The 7809-nt window shown below is 33.8% G+C and overlaps 1 pseudogene; it reads left to right on the forward strand.

The window, feature by feature from the left end:
- Positions 1-3076: 3076 nt before the first annotated feature.
- Positions 3077-3822, forward strand: LOC105308910 (annotated as a pseudogene).
- Positions 3823-7809: the final 3987 nt, after the last annotated feature.

Raw genomic sequence — 7809 nt, forward strand, 5'->3', positions numbered from 1 at the left:
CAAACTCTTTCAAAAAATCAAAGAAGAGGCAATACTTCCCAACAAATTTTGTGAGGCCAGTATAACTCCCATACCAAAACCTGGTATGGATAACAAAAAAAGAAAACTACAGACCAATATCTCTCATGAACACAGATGCAAAAAAAATCCTAAATAAGATACTAGTGAACTGAATACAGCAACATATTAAAAAGATTATACACCATAATCAAGGGGGCTTCATCCCAGGGGCACAGGGATGGCTCAACACATACAAATAGATTAATGTGATACACCAATGAACACATTAAAAAATAAGAATCATAAGATCATATAAATAGATGCAGACAAAGTCTTCGACAAGACATAGCACTCAATTGTGATCAAAACACTAAAAAAGTCAGTACAGAAGAAAAGTACCTTAACATAATAAAGGCCATATATGACAAACCCTCAGCCAACATTATACTTAATGGTGAAAAACTAAAAACATTCCCTCTAAGATCAGGAACAAGGCAAGGCTGTCCACTATCACCACTGTTATTCAATATAACATTGGAGGTCCTAGCAAGTACAATCCGGCAAGAGAAAGATATAAAATGCATCCAAATAGGAAATGAAGAAGTCAAACTGTCACTATTTGCAGAGGACATGATTCTCTATATAGAAACCCCTAAAGACTCCACAAGAACACGACTAGAAACAATAAGCAAATACATTTTAGTTTCTGGATACAAAATCAACAATTCAAAAATTCATAGTGTTCCTATCAGTTAATAGTGAAGTATCAGAAAAAGAAGTGGAAAAAATAATTCCTTTTGCAATTGCAACAGAAAGAATGAAATACCTGGGAATAAATTTAATGAAGCATGTGAAGGACCTGTATAATGAAAACTACAAAGCCTTATTAAAAGAAATCAAAGGAGATACAAAGAAATGGAGAGATATTCCATGTTCTTGGATTGAAGAATCAACATAGTTAAAATGACCATATTACCTAAAGCATTATATAGATTTAATGCAATCCCATTCAAATCCCTTCAGTATTTTTTAAAGAAATAGAATAAAAAATCATCAGATTTGTATGGAAGCACAAAAGACCCCGAATTGCCAAAACCATCTTGAGAAAAAAAGAACAAGGCTAGAGGCATCACTCTGTCTGAGTTCAAATAATACTACAAAGTGACAGTAATCAAAATGACATGGTATTGGAAGAAAAATTGGCACACAGACCAGTGGAACAGAATCGAGAGTCCAGAAGTAAATCCACGTTTATATGGACAAATGATTTTGGGCAAAAAACTAAAAACATACATTGGAGCAAGGAAAGCCCCTTCAATACATGGTGCTGGGAAAACTGGAAAGCCACTGGCACAAGAATGAAACTAGACTATTGTCTATCACCATACACCAATATTAACTCAAAATGGATTAAAGGCCTGAATATAAGACCTGAAACAACAAAATGCATAGAAAAAAACATAGGAACTAAACTCAAGGACTTTGGAGTTAAAGAAGATTTATGAACTTGACCTCAAAGGCAAGGGAAGTAAAAGCTAAAATAAATGAATAGGACTATATCAAATTAAAAGCTTCTGCACAGCAAAAAACAACAACAACAACAACAAAAAACCATCAACAAGGTAAAGAGACAATCATCTGAATGGGAAAAGATATTTGCAAGCAATGCCTCCGATAAGGGCCTAATATCCAAAACATACAAAGAACTCATACAACAACAACACCAAAAAACAAAAGATCCAATCAAAAAATAGGCAGAGGACCTGAACAGACACTTCTCCTAGAGGATCTACAAATGGCCAACGAATATTTGAAAAGGTGCTCAACATCGCTAGCTTTTAGGGAAATGCAAATCAAAACCATGATGAGATGCCATCTTACATCTGTTAGAATAACTATAATCAACAGGACAAGTAATAACAGATTCTGGAGCTGGTGTGGAGAAAAAGGAACCCTTATATACTGCTGATAGGACTGCAAATAGGTACAGCCACTATGGAAAACAATATAGCGGTTCCTCAAAAAAACTAAGAATTGATCTACCATATGATCCAGCAATCCCTCTCCTGGGTATTTACCCCAAAGACTTGAAAACCCATATCCAAAAAGATATTTGCACACCAATGTTCATAGCAGCATTATTCACATTGGCCAGGACATGGAAGCAACTGAAGTGTCCTCCGATAGATGATTGGTTAAAGAAGCTGTGGTACATATATATAATGGAATATTACCCAGCCATAAGAAGAGATGTAATACTGCCATTTACGACAACATGGACAGACCTCAAGATAATCATGCTAAGCGAAATAAGCAAGATAGAAAACGTAGAAAATCACATGATATCACTTATATGTGGGATATAAACCTAAAAGCAACAAATGAGCAGGACAAACAAAGAGAGACTCATAGACATGGACTATAGGCTAGTGGTTACTAGTGGGGTGGGGGAGGAGGGGGAAGGTAGACGGGGTAAAAAGGGTCAAATATAGAGTTTAGTGGGAGGGTGAAGTGGGTAAAGGGGATCAAATATATGGTAGCTGAAGGAAACTGGACTTTGGGTTGTAAATACACAATAGAATATACAGATGTCAAATTATAATGTACACCTGAAAATTATATAATTGTGTTAAGCGATTTTACCCCAATAAACTTAATAAAAATATATAAATAAATAAATAAAATATTAATTATATCTCACTAAAGCCATTTAAAAATTGAATAAACAGAATAAAACTTGGAAAGGAAGAATTAGTAATCTTTATATTTTTAATGCAAAAGAGCTAGAACAAGGGTTGCAATCTAAAATCAAATAACACTATGGACATTCTAGTAATAAACTTATAACTTAGAGATATCCCAAAGTTAGGTAGTTAAAACTTCTCACATTATGTAGGTACAGAGTTCCTAAAAAGTAATCATAGATAATTGATTTTGAAATAAAATGCCCTAGTCTTTGTGCATTAAAAGTATAAAGAAGATTATAAATTTTTCTACCTGAAGTTTATTCTGTTTATTTCTTTTTTCAAACAATTTTTTGAGCTATAATTGATATTTTAAAACCTGCACATATTTAATGTCTACTGGAGATAGGACCATTACTTATAATGACTATGTTAGTCAACTATTTTTTTCTTCATCTTTTTGGATCAACAGAATTTTTTCTTCTGGCCACCATATCCTATGACTGCTATGTGGCCATCTGCCAACCCTTACACATTTGACTGTCATGAGCTGCAGAATCTGCAGAAGGTTCATCATCTGTTGTTGGGCTAGCTGGAGGTTTGTTAATCATAATTCTTCCACTTAGCCTAAGCTTAGATCTGGAGTTCTGTGACTCAGTTGTTATCTATCAGTTTCTCTGTGATCTATCTCCTATCCTCAAGATCTCTTGCTCAGACACATAGTTCATAGAGCAGATGGCAGATGGTTATGGCCTGTGCTATGATGATCATCATGACCCTGGTCTGTGTAGTCCTCACCTACACATACATCAGCAAGACAATCTTGAAATTTCCCTCTGCCAAACAAAGGAGAAAGGCTTTTTCCACCTGTTCTTCCCACACGAATATTGAATCCATCACCTATGGGAGCTGCATCCTCATTTACATTAAACCTTCAGCAAAAGAAGTTAACATTAATAACTGTGTGTCAGTACTCACTACTTCCATTGCTTCAATACTAAACCTGTTTATATATACTCTTAGTAACATGCAAGTGAAACAAGCGTTCAATAACTCAATCAAAAGAATTGCATTTTTCTCAAAGAATAAAGAAAATACTGAAATCATGGAATCAAGTTATAAGGAAACTTTTGTGTAGTGGATAGTGCAGGATCAGAGCAGATCAGCAAACTGTTTTTGATGCGCAGTAAGTACAAAAATCAAAAATAAGCTTTAGATACTGTAAGAGCAACATGACAATATTTGTTAAATTTAATAATAGACTATTTGAACTTGTATTTTGTTTTTAAATTTCTTTTTAAGTAATTTATTTCCATTGCATTTATAGAAGTATCCATATACAACAAATTGGAGACTAAATGCTAGTCTTTCATACCACGTATAGTTTGGGAATTAATTTTCTAAACTATGTATCTTTTTAGTCATCATGAAAGTCAGATTAACTGTCTAAAAACATTTTTAGTCTTGTAGCTAAAATAGAGCCTAACTAGTTCATTTTTGCCCTCTCTTTGCAAAACAAATGTGCTAGGCTGCCATCTCCCATTGAGAAATGGCCCATGAGAACAAGCCAGATTACACTTCAAAATCAGAGTCACCCATTCAGCAAACAAGTCGGTCATGTTTTTATGTGAGAAATGATAGATGACTAGACAGATGATAGATAGATGATAGCTAGATGATAGATAGATAAATAGATAGATAGATAGATAGATAGATAGATAGACAATAGATAACAATGGATAGATGGATGGATGGATGGATGGATGGATGGATGGATGGATGGATGGATGGATGGATGGATGGATGGATGGATGGATGGATGATAGTTGATGATAACTAGATAACAGGGCCATTCCCAAGGAGTTATTACAAAAATACTTTCTAAAAATCTGAAAGATGTAGCCCAAGCATAAATAAATGTACTTCATCATGAAAGAGGAAAACTAACATTAGAGAACTGGAGGTAACATCCCGAATGCGAATTTATAATAAAGATGGAACTAAAATAGCCCCTCTCAGGACAAAGAATGCCAAGTACTAAAACATATCCAAACACTGATTATAAAAGGAGCTACATTGTGCACACAGGAGAGAACAAATTCCAGTAACATTCAACTAAGTAAGTATGGAAAACCCAGTTTATGTATTGGTCAGAAATCGGTACTGTAAAGTGTGAAAGATCAAAAAAGTATGAACCTAGTGTTAGTTCTCAAGGAAAAATCTTTATACTTTTAGTTTTTACATTCTTCACAATTTTTCATATTTCTCTTCAGTCCTCTGTGTCTAGGCATATGGAATACTTTTGTGTCTCTATACTTTCATTTCTAGATCCTTGTTCATTTTATTTCTAGATCCTTTTCATTCTTTAGCTTTAAACTCTATTCATCCTTCAGATCTCAGCATAACTATCAATGCCTTGTGAAATCTTTGGCCACTCCCCAAATCTATGCCTAATTAGATAGCACCCTTTCTTCCCATTTCTCCACACCTTTCATCCAACTTCCCCACATTCTGCTCTTTTAAGCTTTGTTGATTCCTCTCTATAAACTTATAGGAAAAACTCTTTTAGACTAACCTTGAGATGCCTGCAGTTTTTATCGTCACTATATTCTTCCTTTTGTAACAGTTTCCCCTGTTATAGTATATCCTCCACCCTTCTTGCAATAACCCTTTTGAGTAGTCTTTCCTTACTAAGTCTGGATTAGTTTTGTGATACTTTCTGAGTTTACTGCTTGTTTAATCCTATAAAGAGGATAGATATAACTGTTCTTCCAAACAACACTATTGAGTATTTATGATACCTATTAATAACAGATATACTGTCCTGGATTGTGAAGACAAAGAATAACAGACCCTAGTCATAGAGGACTTAATATATTAGCTTTAGTGATGTTAAGTAGAATTTTATCAGAGTCATTTTGTCCCCACAAACTAAATTGCTCCCCCTGCTTTCAGGAGGACAAAGAAGGGTCAGAGTGTCTTCTCGCATCTGGACTCTATTTTTTTCTGGCTATCTAACAGGATTTTTATTCAGCACCTTCCAAACATAATCACAAAATACAGTCATACAATTATGAAAACTAAAGTGCAGCCACTAGAGTAAGGGTACCTTAATTTCAATCCTAACTTTACCACTTTCTAGTTGCATGATATTAAGCAAGTTGCACAACTTTAGCGTTTGATTTCTTGATCTGCAAAGGGTGGTAACAATTATTGCTGCAACATGGGGCTGTAAAGATACGAGTAATGCATATAAAGAGTTTTGAAGAGTTTCTAGCATGTCGCAGTTTTATTATCATTTTCCCTAAACTGGATAATACTGCTCCAGAGTCTTCTCCTATCATCAGCACCACATCTAACCCAGGACTGGACTGACTTGCAGGCTAGTTCCCTTTCTAGTGAATCGCATCTTTAAAGATGATTTTCCCCTTTCTTCTGGCCTGCATCATCTCTGATGGAGAATCTGTGATCATTCTTATACCTGTCCCCATAGCTGCTTTTTTGAGTTTTTCATTATCACTTGTTTTGAAGAAAGTAATTATTATGATCCTTGGCATGATTTCCTTTGTGTTTATCCTTTTTGGTGATTATTGACCTTTGGTTGTCAAATTTGTAGACTTTCAGTCATTTTTTATTTCCTCAAATATTTTTTTGTAACTCCTCCCCAGCCCCTGTAGTCTTTTTTCAGTCTAAACTCCAATTTCACATGTTGGAGCACTTCTAATAGTCCTAGATCTCTTAAATCTGCTTATATTTTCCTCTCTGCTTCAGTTTATCTAACTCTTATTGTTTTATCTAGAAGTTCTTTTACGCTGCATTATATATAATACTATTAATATCATGCAGTAAATTTCTCATTTCAGTTATTCTGTTTCATTTCTAGGAGTTTCCCTTGGGTTTGTACATATTTCTGAAGAAATTTCTCTTCTAGAACATTATGGCTAGAGTATAAAAATATTTTTACTGAAATAATAAAAATATTTTTTAATTACAAAAATAGAATATATATTTTTGTTTGATTAGTTATATTTCTATATTTACTTTAATAATAATAAAATATAAAGTTATAAACTTATTTAAGAGCTTGCTTTTTAAATCTTATGGTAATAAAATATGATGGGTTTAAATTTAATTAAAACAAAGATATAAATAGGTTTCCCTATGTTTTTGATTTCCATTGATCTTTATAATTTACAGCCAGTTATACAAGTTATGATCCTTGTTCACATATTTGTAAATGTTGCATACAATATATTTCAATAAATTTTCTGTTTTATAATCTGAAAGGATTAGAAAAATTAGTAAACTGCATCATATAGTATACATTTGATCTGATTGATTTTTGAAATAATCTTATTTATAAAGTAATAGGTAAATACAAGAGAAAGTCAGGGTTCTTTCATCTTCAAAGTGAGTTGGGTGATATGACCATAAATACAAATTATTTAGAAGAGCGCATTATCTCATTCTTGTAGCCTATGCTCCAGTCTCTAAGCTGTTCCATCTTCTTTCTCCTGAGGGTCCTTATCCTCAGAGCAGCATTTTTAAGGCTTTCTGCCAAGATGAGGACGCAAAAGATTCCATAGCTATTTTATGGAACTGGGTCTCCAAGGAGCCTTTTGTTTATTCATGAAGTTACAAGTTCGCTAAATAAAACAAATGCCAATCTTGTTAATGTGGAAACCGCCTTCTGCCCAGGAAATATCCAAATCTCCAAAACCTGAGAGAATTCTTGATGCTTCTCAACTCTCAGAACTGCTTTTGATTTTCAGGTATTGGCTGCATGAGGGAATACGCCTTAGGTTTATAATAACCAGAATCTTTTGGGATGAAAACTTCATAATTTTTGGTGAGGACAGAAAGATCTATGCATTTCCAAACTGCACATGAATATAGAGTGAAATAACAAGCACTGCAGCATAGAAAGGCAAAAACAGATTTAAACCTTAAGAACTAATGTTCCTCAACAACAACCCAAAGTTATGATTGACTGACAAAAAAGTAAGTACAATGAAGTTTTTATTTGCAGTGCCCTTTGTAAAATATGGTCATAAACGTCCACCTAAAAAATTTATTATATCTGTCTTTATCAAATCAGAGATGTTAGTATGCATTTTGATGTTTT

The sequence above is a fragment of the Pteropus vampyrus genome, unplaced genomic scaffold (genome assembly GCF_000151845.1).
Source record: "Pteropus vampyrus isolate Shadow unplaced genomic scaffold, Pvam_2.0 Scaffold638, whole genome shotgun sequence".
NCBI classification, from domain to species: Eukaryota; Metazoa; Chordata; class Mammalia; order Chiroptera; family Pteropodidae; genus Pteropus; species Pteropus vampyrus.